Genomic DNA, 14,585 nt, shown 5'->3' with positions numbered 1-14,585 from the left:
CTTTAGCTCCTTCATCTTCTTTGCTCAGGTTGCACGTAGGATGCATTGGAGTGTTCATCACTTTACAATCTTCAAGTTTGAACTTCTTCAGAAGCTCCTTTGTGTACTTTGATTGATGAACATAGACTCCATCTTTGCATTGATTGATTTGAATGCCAAGGAAGAACTTCAGCTCTCCCATCATGCTCATTTCAAATTCATCCTGCATTAACTCAGAAAATTCCTTGCAAAGAGATGCACTAGTAGAACCAAATATTATATCATCAACATATATTTGCACAACAAGAATATCTTTCCCAAGGGTCCTTCTGAAGAGTGTAGTGTCAACCTGTCCTCTCTTAAAATCATTTTTGATTAAGAAATTACTTAGTCTATCATACCAAGCTCTGGGAGCTTGTTTCAAGCCATATAGTGATTTCTTCAGTTTAAAAACATGGTCAGGATATTTAATATCCTCAAATCCAGGAGGTTGCTTAACATACACTTCTTCTTCTATGACACCATTGAGAAATGCACTCTTGACATCCATCTGATATAATATTATGCCATGATTAACTGCATAGGAAAGAAGTAACCTGATTGCTTCCAATCTTGCAACTGGAGCAAACGTTTCAGTGTAATCAATGCCTTCTTGTTGACTATACCCTTGTGCAACAAGCCTTGCTTTGTTTCTTGTTACTTCACCTTGCTCATTCAGCTTGTTTCTGAATACCCATTTTGTTCCAATAATGTTCTTGTGCTGAGGTTTGGGTACCAGATCCCACACATCATTTCTTTGAAATTGATTCAACTCTTCTTGCATAGCTAGGATCCATCCATCATCTGAAAGTGCTTCATCAACTGTTGTAGGTTCAATCATTGAGATTAGTCCAATCATTGACTCTTCTTGTCTGAAATGTGATCTTGTTCTTCTTGGACTATCTTTGTTTCCAATGATTAGCTCCTCAGGATGTGAAGACTTGTGTTTGAATGTGTTTCTGGGAGGATCTTCTTGATGTGAGCCATCTTGTGCTTCATCAGAAGCAGTTTCATCTTGCGCTTCTGATGTGGGTTCAGCTTCTGGACTATCTTCAGACTCAGCTATCTGATCAGGTTCTGGAGTAGCTTCAGGAACCTGTATCTCTGCAAAACTTTCACCCTGCTTTGAAGTTTTATCTTCAAGCTCCTTGTCATCAAATTTAACGTGCATAGATTCTTCAACACAGAGTGTTTCTGAATTATACACTCTGTATGCCTTTGACCTTTCAGAGTAACCTAAAAAGATTCCTCTTTGGGCCTTGGCATCAAATTTCTTTAGGTAGAGCTTGTTGTTCAGAATGTAACAAGTACATCCAAATTGATGAAAGTAAGAGATATTGGGTTTTCTTCCTTTAAAGAGTTCATATGCTGTTTTCTCCAAAATAGGTCTAATAAAGATCCTGTTTTGAACATAGCATGCTGTATTCACTGCTTCTGCCCAAAAATGTTTTGGTAAATTGTTTTCATGAATCATGGTTCTGGCCATTTCTTGTAAAGTTCTATTCTTTCTCTCTACAACTCCATTTTGTTGTGGTGTTCTAGGAGAAGAGAATTCATGGAAAATTCCATGTTTTTCACAAAAAGCTTCAAATGGCTCATTTTCAAATTCTCCACCATGATCACTTCTGACTTTCAAAATTTTTGATTCTTTTTCAGATTGAATTTGAGTGCAGAAGCTACTGAATACATCACACGCAACATCTTTACTCTTTATGAATTTCACCCAAGTCCATCTGCTGTAATCATCAACAATGACTAATCCATATCTACTTCCATATAAGGATGCAGTACTCACTGGTCCAAATAAATCAATATGGAGTAATTCTAAAGGTCTTGAGGTTGAGACAATGTCTTTGGTTTTAAAAGATGACTTCACAATTTTCCCTCTCTGACATGCACCACAAAGTGCATCTGAATGATAGTCAATGTCTGGTAGCCCTTTCACAAGTTGTAACTTACTAAGCTTAGAGATTAACCTCCAGTTAGCATGTCCCAACCTTCTGTGCCACATCCATTTCTTATCATTCACTGATAGTAGGCAAATCACCTTCTGATCAGCCAGTTCAGAAAAATTGATTTTATAGACATTGTCAACTCTCTTTCCCTTGAACACAATGGATTTGTCTTCCTTGTTGATTACTGTACAGTTGGGTTTTTCAAAAAGCACATCATAACCATTATCACAAAATTGACTAATGCTCAAAAGGTTATGTTCAAGACCATCTACCAACCATACATTATTAATTGAGGTAGAGGAATTACCAATAGTTCCTGTACCTATGATCCTGCCTGACTGGTTCCCTCCAAATTTCACATTTCCTCCCTCTTTCATTGTTAGGCTGAGGAACATGGACTTGTCTCCTGTCATGTGTCTTGAGCAACCGCTGTCTAGGTACCATGATCTTTGCTTTGGCACTGCTCTTAGACATACCTGCATCATTGACATTTTTAGATTTAGGTACCCATTGTTCTATGGGTCCTGGAAGGTTAGTACTTAAGGCTTTACTCTTCACTTCTTGTACCTTGTGCTGTGAGTTGGGTTGCTTCTGATTAGCCATCACCTTAGGTTTTGGTACTTCAGAAGCAGTAACTGTCTTCTTCTGAAACTTAGACTTCAGAACCCCAGATTTTGGTTTCACCAGACTCTGAGGAATAGGTTCTGATCTTTTCAGGATCCTAACCTTTGAAGTTTTGGAATCAGATTTGATCATAGCCTTTGACTTAGAGTTCTTTGGCTTTGAAGTAATCTTAGCCTTAGAACTAGAAGCTTCAGGTTCTGATTGAACAACAGTTTCCAACTCAGCCCCTTCTGGTACAAAGAATGTTTTCAGACCTTCCTTGATGCATTCACAACAAGACTTTAGATTGGTTTTCTCCAGTTTCACTTCTGGAAAACCAATTCCTCTGCCATTGTTCTTGTAAATGCTATAAATCATAGAAGCCACTCTGCTTCTGTCAATGCCAGATATAATGAAGTCTTCAAGAGCAATTTCATGATTACTTAAAGGTTTTTCATTACACTTTTCTTGTAGCTTCTGACATAAGAACCTGAGCTGGTCTTCATATGTTTTACACATGAAGTCAAAGCCCCTAAGTCCCTGTTCAGAAGCTTTCAGATCCAATAGAGTTGATTTTTGCTGTTGTACCAAATCAGCATATTTTTCTTTTAAATCCTTCAACTCATTGGTTCTTACTTCAAAATGTGTAAGAAGTTCTTTAAGTGACTCAACAAGTTCATCTCTGGGAATTTTGGAATATACCTCATTTTCATCTTCTGAGTCTGAATCTGATCCAGCTTCTGAAGTTGCTGTTGCTACCAACCCAACAGCTACCTTTGCATCTTCATCAGCTTCCTCTTTATCAGATCCAGATTCACTACCCAAATCATCCCAGGTTGCCATTAAACTCTGCTTAATCTGCTTCTTGAATTTGCTTGGTTTGAATGTAGACCTCTTTGACTTGTCCTTTGACTTTTCTCTTTGAAGATCAGGGCATTCAGCAATGAAGTGACCTGGCTTCTTACAGTTGAAGCATCCCTTCTGATCTTCTTTCCTTGAGCTTCTGGAGTTACCCCTTCTGGAGAGAAACTTTCTGTTCTTCTTGGCCAGATATTGAAGTCTGTTTGAGAGCATGGCCATTTCAGCAGCATCTGGTTCAGAGTCTGAACTTGACTGTTCTTCCTCTTCAGATTCAACCACTTTGAGAGCTTTTGATGACTTGCCTTTGGATGGAAGAGCTATTGATTTACTCTTCTTAGTAGACTCATGTTCATTAAGACTTAACTCATGAACTTTGAGAGAACTAACAAGATCTTCGACACTTAAAGTGTTTAAATCTTTAGCTTCCTCAATGGCAGTCACTTTTGGTCTCCATCTGGCAGGTAAGCTTCTGAGTATCTTGCTTACATGATCAGAAGCAACATAGCTCTTCTTTAGAATCTGTAGACCAGAAACTAAGGTTTGAAACCTTGAGTACATCTCCTCAATAGTTTCATCATCCTTCATTTTGAATAACTCATACTGATGTACAAGCAGGAGAGCCTTTGCTTCTTTGACCTTCTTGCTCCCTTCATAATTTGAACAGAGAGAAGCAAACATAGCTTTAGCAGTGGATTTGTCACTCATCTTCATGTATTCTGCTTTGGGTATGGCAGTGACAAGAGCTCCTCTGATAATATGATGCTTCTTGTAAAGTTTCCTCAGTTCTGGAGTATGTTTCTTTCTATCCACAGCAGCTCCTTCTTCATCAAGGACTAAACCACCAACGCCGTCTTCCAGAATATCCCACAATTCTTCATCTAGGCTCATGATGTAACTGTAAAAATTGGTCTTCCACCAAGAGAACTCTTCAGCATCTCCATTGAACTTTGGAACTTTTCCAACACTGGTTTTCTTACTATCACTATAATCATGTGAGACATTTTTATAGCTAGTATCACCATCAGGAGGAGGAGTAGTCATGTTTTTCTCAGATCTTTGACTGTTGCACGGTTAAGTGATACACAACAGACCAAGGCTCTAGATACCAATTGAAGGTGAGAAAAACACAAGAAGGGGGGTTGAATTGTGTTTTAGAAAAATTCTTCGTTTCTCCTAAAAACTGAACACACTGATCAGAAGCTAAGTGAGACAGCTTCTGAAGTGATAATCAGAATCTAAATGCAGCGGAATAAAACAGAGAGAGAGAAGAAGAACGACACAAAGCAATTATACTGGTTCCTTCCACAATCCGGAAGTAGTCCAGTCCCCCTTGCACTTCCAAGGAGATTTCACTATGAGTAATATCTGATTACAAATGCTCAAGCACACAAGCAAGAGACTTCCAATGCTCAAGCACACAAGCAAGAGACTTCCTTTGCTCAAGAACACAATCAAGAGACTTCCTGCTCAAGCACAACTGCAAGAGACTTCCTAACTAAACAAAATTACACAGAAAATTGTTTAAGGTTGAACACTTGATATACAATCAGAGGTGCTCACAATACAAATCAGATACAGACTCAATGGACTTAAGAATTTCTAAGATATGACTTTGAGACACAGAAATTCTAAGTGAATGCAGAACAATTTCAGCAGAGGTTTGGTACTTGTGAAAATCTTTGTGAGTCTTTCGTTCAGCGTTCTTGCATTACCAATTCTCTAGGTCTTCACTCCTTTATATAGAGGTGTGAAAGAGACGTTGTGAAATTGCCAGCACACCAAAGAGTCGTTGTTGAAGCTTGATCTTTCACCAATGATCTTTTGCCTGATTTGGTTGTTGTCCTATGAAGAACAAATTTGAAATCCATTCCTTATCCAAAGGAACATCTATGCAGGCGAGACCGTATTCTGGAGCTGTTTTCTTGTCCTGTAGCGTGGACACAAAACAGAGTAGTGGAGAACGTGGTTGTACAATTCGTACAAAGTACAATGTCAACGCTTTCGTCCAAATTGCAAACACACGCCTTCAAACACCTTTGAAATGACCGTTGCAAACTCCACTAATCCTTTGTTTGTGTTTTCGAATCCAATAGACAGCTTTTGCATTGATAATTCTTCAATTCTTGATTCTTTGCAAATCCAGTTGATATTCAGCTTCTGGTGAAATGGCTTCTGATGAGGCAGCTTCTGATGATGCAGCTTCTGATGATATGACTTCTGCAGCTTCTGATGACGCAGCTTCTGATGATGTGGCTTCTGGACCTCTTGTCTTCAGAAGCACTATTCTTCAGGAGCAGCTTACTTCAGGAGCGCTATTTCTTCAGGAGCAGCTTGACTTCAGGAGCGCTTTTTCTCTTCAGTAGCAAGTTGCCTTCAGGAGCGTCCAAGCTTCAAATTTTTGTTGTTTCCATAGCTCTTTATTTGCTCATTCAGAACCAATGATGATGTAACTTTATAATTATGGTCCTGTACACTTGAACAAATATTAGCTAGTCCAATTTACAATTTTTAATACCTTGTTATCATCAAAACCCTTTAAGGTTCATTGTTAAACACATTTTGTTCCAACAAACCATACATTATTAATTGAGGTAGAGGAGTTACCAATAGTTCCTGTACCTATGATCTTGCCTGACTGGTTGCCTCCAAATTTCACATTTCCTCCCTCTTTCATTGTTAGGCTGAGGAACATGGACTTGTCTCCTGTCATGTGTCTTGAGCAACCACTGTCTAGGTACCATGATCTTTGCTTTGGCACTGCTCTTAGACATACCTGCATCATTGACATTTTTAGATTTAGGTACCCATTGTTCTATGGGTCCTGGAAGGTTAGTACTTAAGGCTTTACTCTTCACTTCTTGTACCTTGTGCTGTGAGTTGGGTTGCTTCTGATTAACCATCACCTTAGGTTTTGGTACTTCAGAAGCAGTAACTGTCTTCTTCTGAAACTTAGACTTCAGAACCCCAGATTTTGGTTTCACCAGACTCTGAGGAATAGGTTCTGATCTTTTCAGGATCCTAACCTTTGAAGTTTTGGAATCAGATTTGATCATAGCCTTTGACTTAGAGTTCTTTGGCTTTGAAGTAATCTTAGCCTTAGAACTAGAAGCTTCAGGTTCTGATTGAACAACAGTTTCCAACTCAGCCCCTTCTGGTACAAAGAATGTTTTCAGACCTTCCTTGATGCATTCACAACAAGACTTTAGATTGGTTTTCTCCAGTTTCACTTCTGGAAAGCCAATTCCTCTGCCATTGTTCTTGTAAATGCTATAAATCATAGAAGCCACTCTGCTTCTGTCAATGCCAGATATAATAAAATCTTCAAGAGCAATTTCATGGTTACTTAAAGGTTTTTCATTACACTTTTCTTGTAGCTTCTGACATAAGAACCTGAGCTGATCTTCATATGTTTTACACATGAAGTCAAAGCCCCTAAGTCCTTGTTCAGAAGCTTTCAGATCCAATAAAGTTGATTTTTGCTGTTGTACCAAATCAGCATATTTTTCTTTTAAATCCTTCAACTCATTGGTTCTTACTTCAAAATGTGTAAGAAGTTCTTTAAGTGACTCAACAAGTTCATCTCTGGGAATTTTGGAATATACCTCGTTTTCATCTTCTGAGTCTGAATCTGACCCAGCTTCTGAAGTTGCTGTTGCTACCAACCCAACAGCTACCTTTGCATCTTCATCAGCTTCCTCTTTATCAGATCCAGATTCACTACCCAAATCATCCCAGGTTGCCATTAAACTCTGCTTAATCTGCTTCTTGAATTTGCTTGGTTTGAGTGTAGACCTCTTTGACTTGTCCTTTGACTTTTCTCTTTGAAGATCAGGGCATTCAGCAATGAAGTGACCTGGCTTCTTACAGTTGAAGCATCCCTTCTGATCTTCTTTCCTTGAGCTTCTGGAGTTACCCCTTCTGGAGAGAAACTTTCTGTTCTTCTTGGCCAGATATTGAAGTCTGTTTGAGAGCATGCCAATTTCTGCAGCATCTGGTTCAGAATCTGAACTTGACTGTTCTTCCTCTTCAGATTCAACCACTTTGAGAGCTTTTGATGACTTGCCTTTGGATGAAAGAGCTATTGATTTACTCTTCTTAGTAGACTCATGTTCATTAAGACTTAACTCATGAACTTTGAGAGAACTAACAAGATCTTCGACACTTAAAGTGTTTAAATCTTTAGCTTCCTCAATGGCAGTCACCTTCGGTCTCCATCTGGCAGGTAAGCTTCTGAGAATCTTGCTTACATGATCAGAAGCAACATAGCTCTTCTTTAGAATCTGTAGACCAGAAACTAAGGTTTGAAACCTTGAGTACATCTCCTCAATAGTTTCATCATCCTTCATTTTGAATAACTCATACTGATGTACAAGCAGGAGAGCCTTTGCTTCTTTGACCTTCTTGCTCCCTTCATAATTTGAACAGAGAGAAGCAAACATAGCTTTAGCAGTGGATTTGTCACTCATCTTCATGTATTCTGCTTTGGGTATGGCAGTGACAAGAGCTCCTCTGATAATATGATGCTTCTTGTAAAGTTTCCTCAGTTCTGGAGTATGTTTCTTTCTATCCACAGCAGCTCCTTCTTCATCAAGGACTAAATCACCAACACCATCTTCCAGAATATCCCATAATTCTTCATCTAGGCTCATGATGTAACTGTAAAAGTTGGTCTTCCACCAAGAGAACTCTTCAGCATCTCCATTGAACTTTGGAACTTTTCCAATACTGGTTTTCTTACTATCACTATAATCATGTGAAACATTTTTATAGCTAGTATCACTAGAACCAGAACCATTAGGAGGAGGAGTAGTCATGTTTTTCTCAGATCTTTGACTGTTGCACGGTTAAGTGTTACACAACAGACCAAGGCTCTAGATACCAATTGAAGGTGAGAAAAACACAAGAAGGGGGGTTGAATTGTGTTTTAGAAAAATTCTTCGTTTCTCCTAAAAACTGAACACACTGATCAGAAGCTAAGTGAGACAGCTTCTGAAGTGATAATCAGAATCTAAATGCAGCGGAATAAAACAGAGAGAGAGAGAGAGAAGAAGAACGACACAAAGCAATTATACTGGTTCCTTCCACAATCCGGAAGTAGTCCAGTCCCCCTTGCACTTCCAAGGAGATTTCACTATGAGTAATATCTGATTACAAATGCTCAAGCACACAAGCAAGAGACTTCCAATGCTCAAGCACACAAGCAAGAGACTTCCTTTGCTCAAGAACACAATCAAGAGACTTCCTGCTCAAGCACAACTGCAAGAGACTTCTTAACTAAACAAAATTACACAGAAAATTGTTTAAGGTTGAACACTTGATATACAATCAGAGGTGCTCACAATACAAATCAGATACAGACTCAATGGACTTAAGAATTTCTAAGATATGACTTGAGACACAGAAATTCTAAGTGAATGCAGAACAATTTCAGCAGAGGTTTGGTACTTGTGAAAATCTTGTGAGTCTTTCGTTCAGCGTTCTTGCATTACCAAATCTCTAGGTCTTCACTCCTTTATATAGAGGTGTGAAAGAGACGTTGTGAAATTGCCAGCGCACCAAAGAGTCGTTGTTGAAGCTTGATCTTTCACCAATGATATATTGCCTGATTTGGTTGTTGTCCTATGAAGAACAAATTTGAAATCCATTCCTTATCCAAAGGAACATCTATGCAGGCGAAACCGTATTCTGGAGCTGTTTTCTTGTCCTGTAGCGTGGACACAAAACAGAGTAGTGGAGAACGTGGTTGTACAATTCGTACAAAGTACAATGTCAACGCTTTCGTCCAAATTGCAAACACACGCCTTCAAACACCTTTGAAATGACCGTTGCAAACTCCACTAATCCTTTGTTTGTGTTTTCGAATCCAATAGACAGCTTTTGCATTGATAATTCTTCAATTCTTGATTCTTTGCAAATCCAGTTGATATTCAGCTTCTGGTGAAATGGCTTCTGATGAGGCAGCTTCTGATGATGCAGCTTCTGATGATATGACTTCTGCAGCTTCTGATGACGCAGCTTCTGATGATGTGGCTTCTGGACCTCTTGTCTTCAGAGGCACTATTCTTCAGGAGCAGCTTACTTCAGGAGCGCTATTTCTTCAGGAGCAGCTTGACTTCAGGAGCGCTTTTTCTCTTCAGTAGCAAGTTGCCTTCAGGAGCGTCCAAGCTTCAAATTTTTGTTGTTTCCATAGCTCTTTATTTGCTCATTCAGAACCAATGATGATGTAACTTTATAATTATGGTCCTGTATACTTGAACAAATATTAGCTAGTCCAATTTACAATTTTTAATACCTTGTTATCATCAAAACCCTTTAAGGTTCATTGTTAAACACATTTTGTTCCAACAAAAAAAATATCCATGGTCCCTTTACAATCCACTCAATTTTTTTTAAAATAATCCAATCCAATCCAATCCATTAAAAATAAAATCCATTCAATCCATCCATTTTCAGTTTTTTAATGGATGGATGTCCAATCCATCCATTTTTTTTAATTTCATAAAATAAAATACCAAAATGAATAATTTTTTATGAAAAATAACTTATCTTTATCAATTGTTTATTAAAAAAAGCTTATTAAAAACAACTTATTTTATACAAAACAACTTATTTTATGCAAAACAACTTATTTTATTCAAACTAGTTATATATATATATATATATATATATATATATATATATATATATATATATATATATCTTATTACTGCCTATTTCTGTTTGTTCATACTTCTTTATAGGGATATATATATATATATATATATATATATATATATATATATGAACAGATACCTACATATGCATGTTTTATGAAATTCCTAGAATCTTGCTAATCGTGTTGCGATTCTATGATGTATGCTTTTATTTCCCCTCTTCTGTATCTAGGTAAAGTCTTGAGTTTGACAACTTAAAATGACTTAATTCCTCTACTATTCTACTGCCTCGGATAAGCTAATTCAAGTATATGTCTCCTATTCATTAAACCATGATACTTTATTCATTAAACTATAACTAGCTCTAATTCATTAGACTATGTTCAACTATAGAAACTCTTAATTTGATTGGTGTTCAGGTTATACCCAAATCCTCCCAAAAAAAGAAATTCATGAACTACTAGTATTTGTTTTATGATTTGAAATCTAGCTTTCATCAAACTATATTGTACTTTTGATTTACTTAGGGATAGTTCCAATACATTTCATAACTAATTACTCTTGCATACAATAGCTTACACCTTTGCTCAATGCTCACATATTCCAGCAAAGGACGTTTATTTATTTTATTTAGAAGCTTATCTTCATCAAGTTGACATATAAAAGTTCAAACTTTCCTTGTTCCTCATGGCATGTCCATACAACTATTCTAACTGTATTTTGACTACTCAAAAGTCAACACGCAACTGAGTTTTCAGCAGAATAAAGTGCAGAAAAGACAACTGAATTATACATGCATTCTTAAAGCTCATTAAATAAGTTTTGAACCAAAACTTATTTTTGCTTATGTTGTGTCTAAAATTTTAACCATTATGTCCTGAAGCTTTGATCATATTAAAATCCAGTTGTCACTAAATCAGTGATCACAACTTACTAGAATACTTTATTTTGTATGTTGAATGGTATAGTTGTGCGTGCTATTTTTCTGGAATGTTTCAATAGTATAAAATTATAATTGCAAATGATTAATTAGGTGGCAATTTGTAAATTCAAACGATACGTTTCTTACCTTCTGTAGCTTTCTTTGACTGTTTATACCGTCAATCATATTGGAAGAATAAGCAGATATCATTCTAATAAACATAAGCTTACTTTATGAAAACGGCTTATTTTGAATAAGTTGTTTTTTAAAAAGAGATCATAATAAGCTGTTTTGCATAAATTAAGCAGTTTTAAATAAGTTATTTTTTTAAAAAGAGATCGTAATCAGTCGTTTTTCATAAGATAAGTTGTTGTGAATAAGCTCTTTTTCAAAAAGTGATCGTAATAAGTTGTTTTGCATAAGATAAGCTATTTTGAATAAGCTATTTTTTAAAAAGAGAACGTAATAAGTTGTTTTGCATAAATTAAGCTGTTTTGAATAAACTGTTTTTTAAAAAGAGATCGTAATAAGTTGTTTTACATAAGATAAGTTGTTTTGAAGAAATGAGTTATTCAACTTTTAATTTTTTAATTGTTTTTTATTTTAATTTGTTTTTTTTAATAAAAGTGATTTTGTTTATTGGATAAAAAATAACCAATAAAAAACGATCCATTGGATCTTTAAAATAAGTTGGATGGATTGGATCCATCCATATTTTTTAATGGATGGATTGAATCTAATCCATTAAAAATAAATTGTTTGTTGGATGGATCGGATGGATTTTATAGTGGATGGACCGGATGGATATGGATTTGATGGATCCAATTGCCACCCCTAGTCCCGTACACATAATTTAATTTGATCTGTACATTATACATACAATGGACCGAAAAACTTTTGAATTATTGGAACAAATTAGAGCCACTGACATGTATAGAGGGATAAATTCTATTCATCAAGTTATACAAGGACTAAATACACTAAAAAAGTATGATCCAAAACCAATGTTGAATTAGTGAAAAGCAGCTCATATATTTGTAAATTGAATAAACATACACCTGGGTTAGCTTTAAAGTAACAACAAGCACCATTATAACTTGCAAGTTACATCCTCAAATTTCTCCTTGATCAAGTTACATCTCCACTTTCCTTATCTTTCATCAAAGCATGATTTGATGTTGAATGTAGAGGTACGGATAATTAGAAAGATCTTATAATTATTAGTGAGTTCTGAATTATTGATTGAGGCATAGTAGAAATCTGAATCAGGCTTGCTACTTAGTAGAATTCAATCTTGGCTTTCAAATTGATTTGGATTCAAAGCATATGCTTTATCACCACTCTTAGCATGTTGACATTTAATGAGATTCTGTTTGATTAAGCACATAACAGATTGGTTGAACTGAGGTTAAAGCAGCTGAGGTTAAAGCAGAATGTGGAAGTAGTAGCAGTACAAACAACGCTTGATTATTAGGCGGAGTGCTGCCATGCGTGGGATTTTAATTCAATTTTGAGTATATCTTGGAGGTAATGTAGATGTGAGCAAGAGCTTGTTACAATGGGAATGGATAGCTGCATTTGTGTATGGTCTTGTTCAGAATTTATGTGGCACACTATATGTTATGCTGTTGTGTCACTTTATGTGTAAATGAGACGTCTCTGAAATAACAATTGTAGAAAAGATGTTCCATTTCATCTCTATTGTAGATTGAAGAATATATTACCAATCCGCAATGTCAATGGCAAGATAAATGAAGGAAATAAAGGAAAATTCAAGAATTACAACTTTGCAGTTTTAATAACCTAGTAGATATAGACTTAAACGGGTGTAATGAAGACTTAAACGGGTCTGTTCAGAACTGTAATGATTTAGCTGTTGATCTTAGTACCCTACTTGGTAAGGCTAATGTTGATGTTTTGAGGATTGTTATTGTTGTAGCTCATGTTAGGGTGAAGGAATGTCTTTGCATCTAATGTAAAAGATACTTGTAGATACTCGTCATGGTTATTATGCTCATCTTTGATTTTTGTTTTGAGCTCTGTGAATTGAATTGTTGGGTTGTGGAGAAAAAGGGTGAGTGAGAGCAATGTTATGTTCCTTTCCTTTATGCATAGTTAACAGTAACACACGTTGATGTTAGCATTAAGAATGGGCTTTGTTAACTTGCATTTGTTACTTACTACTAGAGGTTTTTTCTATCTATCATTTATTTATCATAGAAATCTTTTCAGTTTAAGTAACTTTGTTCCCCATTTTTATTGTCTTCTTAGTTATCTGGTTCTTCTTTTCTCCACCATCTTTCCTTTGCTTCCGTTTTCCTTACAAATCTCTCCTTGATCAAATGACATCTCCATTCTCCACTTTTCTTATCTGTCATGAATGACATGATTTGATGATAATGTAGAGGTGCAGATTATTAAGCATGTGCCACTTGGTTGTTACAATAGGAATGTATAGTTGAATTTTGTCTATGTTCTGCAGAATTTATGTAGAATGTTATGCTGCTGTATCAATTAGTCTTGCACCATACACAAGTTTAATTTTTAACACTGGATCAATAAGTTATCATATTTCATTTAAATTAATAGTGAAATTTATTAATCCAATAGTAAAAATGACCTTGTGCTAGAGTGCAGCTATCTTTTTGACCTTGTTCTCATACAAAGATGACCTTGTTCTCATACAAAAATGACCTTGGTGTAGCTGGTGCTAGCGTCCGGGAATGTTTTTGCAGGTATTGTTACAAGATACTTGTAGCCAATTCCATTACAATGTACAAATCAGAATATGGAGGAGAAGGCAGAAACTGAAAAATGACCTTCAAATGTCCCACATCTAACAAAGAGTGGAATATATGGGGAGCTTTGGTTATAAATTAAAGGGTTAATTATGTTTCTAGTCCCTATAAAATAGCGACCTTGTAAGTTTAGTCCTTACTTAATTTTAATAGCATTTTTAGTCCCTATAAAAAAAATTTACTTATAATTTTAGTCCCTGCTAAAACAAAGTTTGATTAATTATCCTTAAACTCTTAAATTTTTGAACGATTTTTTTGAGACAAGATTAGAACACTATGAAAGGTTCGTTTACTAAAATTTAGAATTTTCAGACATGAAATGAATTAAATATGAATTTTTTAAAACGACAAAAATTAAAGATAAAAAGTAATAAAATCTGGATGTAGAAATCAAATTTTGCGATAGTTTTTTGCGGAGGAACTTTTAGTAATGTTCTAAACATGTCTGCAAAAAATTGTTCAAAAATTTAAGAGTTTAAGCATAAATTAAACAAATTTGAACTGAGTAGGGACTAATACTCAGGGCAAAAAAACTAAATTAGGGACTAAAAATGCTATTAAAATTAAGTAAGGACTAAACTTACAAGGTCGCTATTTTATAGGGACTAGAAACATAATTAACCCTAAATTAAAAGCACGTTATAACTGGTATCGTGTGTCTATTTTGTATGGATATAAGACTTATCTCTTGATTTAAGTGAAGTGTGGTTGATATTGCTATCTTTTTTTAATAAAGGAAGTAAAAATAAGAACCTGACTACATTTAAATTTTCGA

The sequence above is a fragment of the Medicago sativa genome, chromosome 4 (genome assembly GCF_051527215.1).
Source record: "Medicago sativa cultivar Bolivia chromosome 4, Bolivia_mono, whole genome shotgun sequence".
Classification (NCBI taxonomy): Eukaryota; Viridiplantae; Streptophyta; class Magnoliopsida; order Fabales; family Fabaceae; genus Medicago; species Medicago sativa.
The sequence above is the reverse complement of the archived record's forward strand: the minus strand, read 5'-3'. Positions refer to the sequence as shown.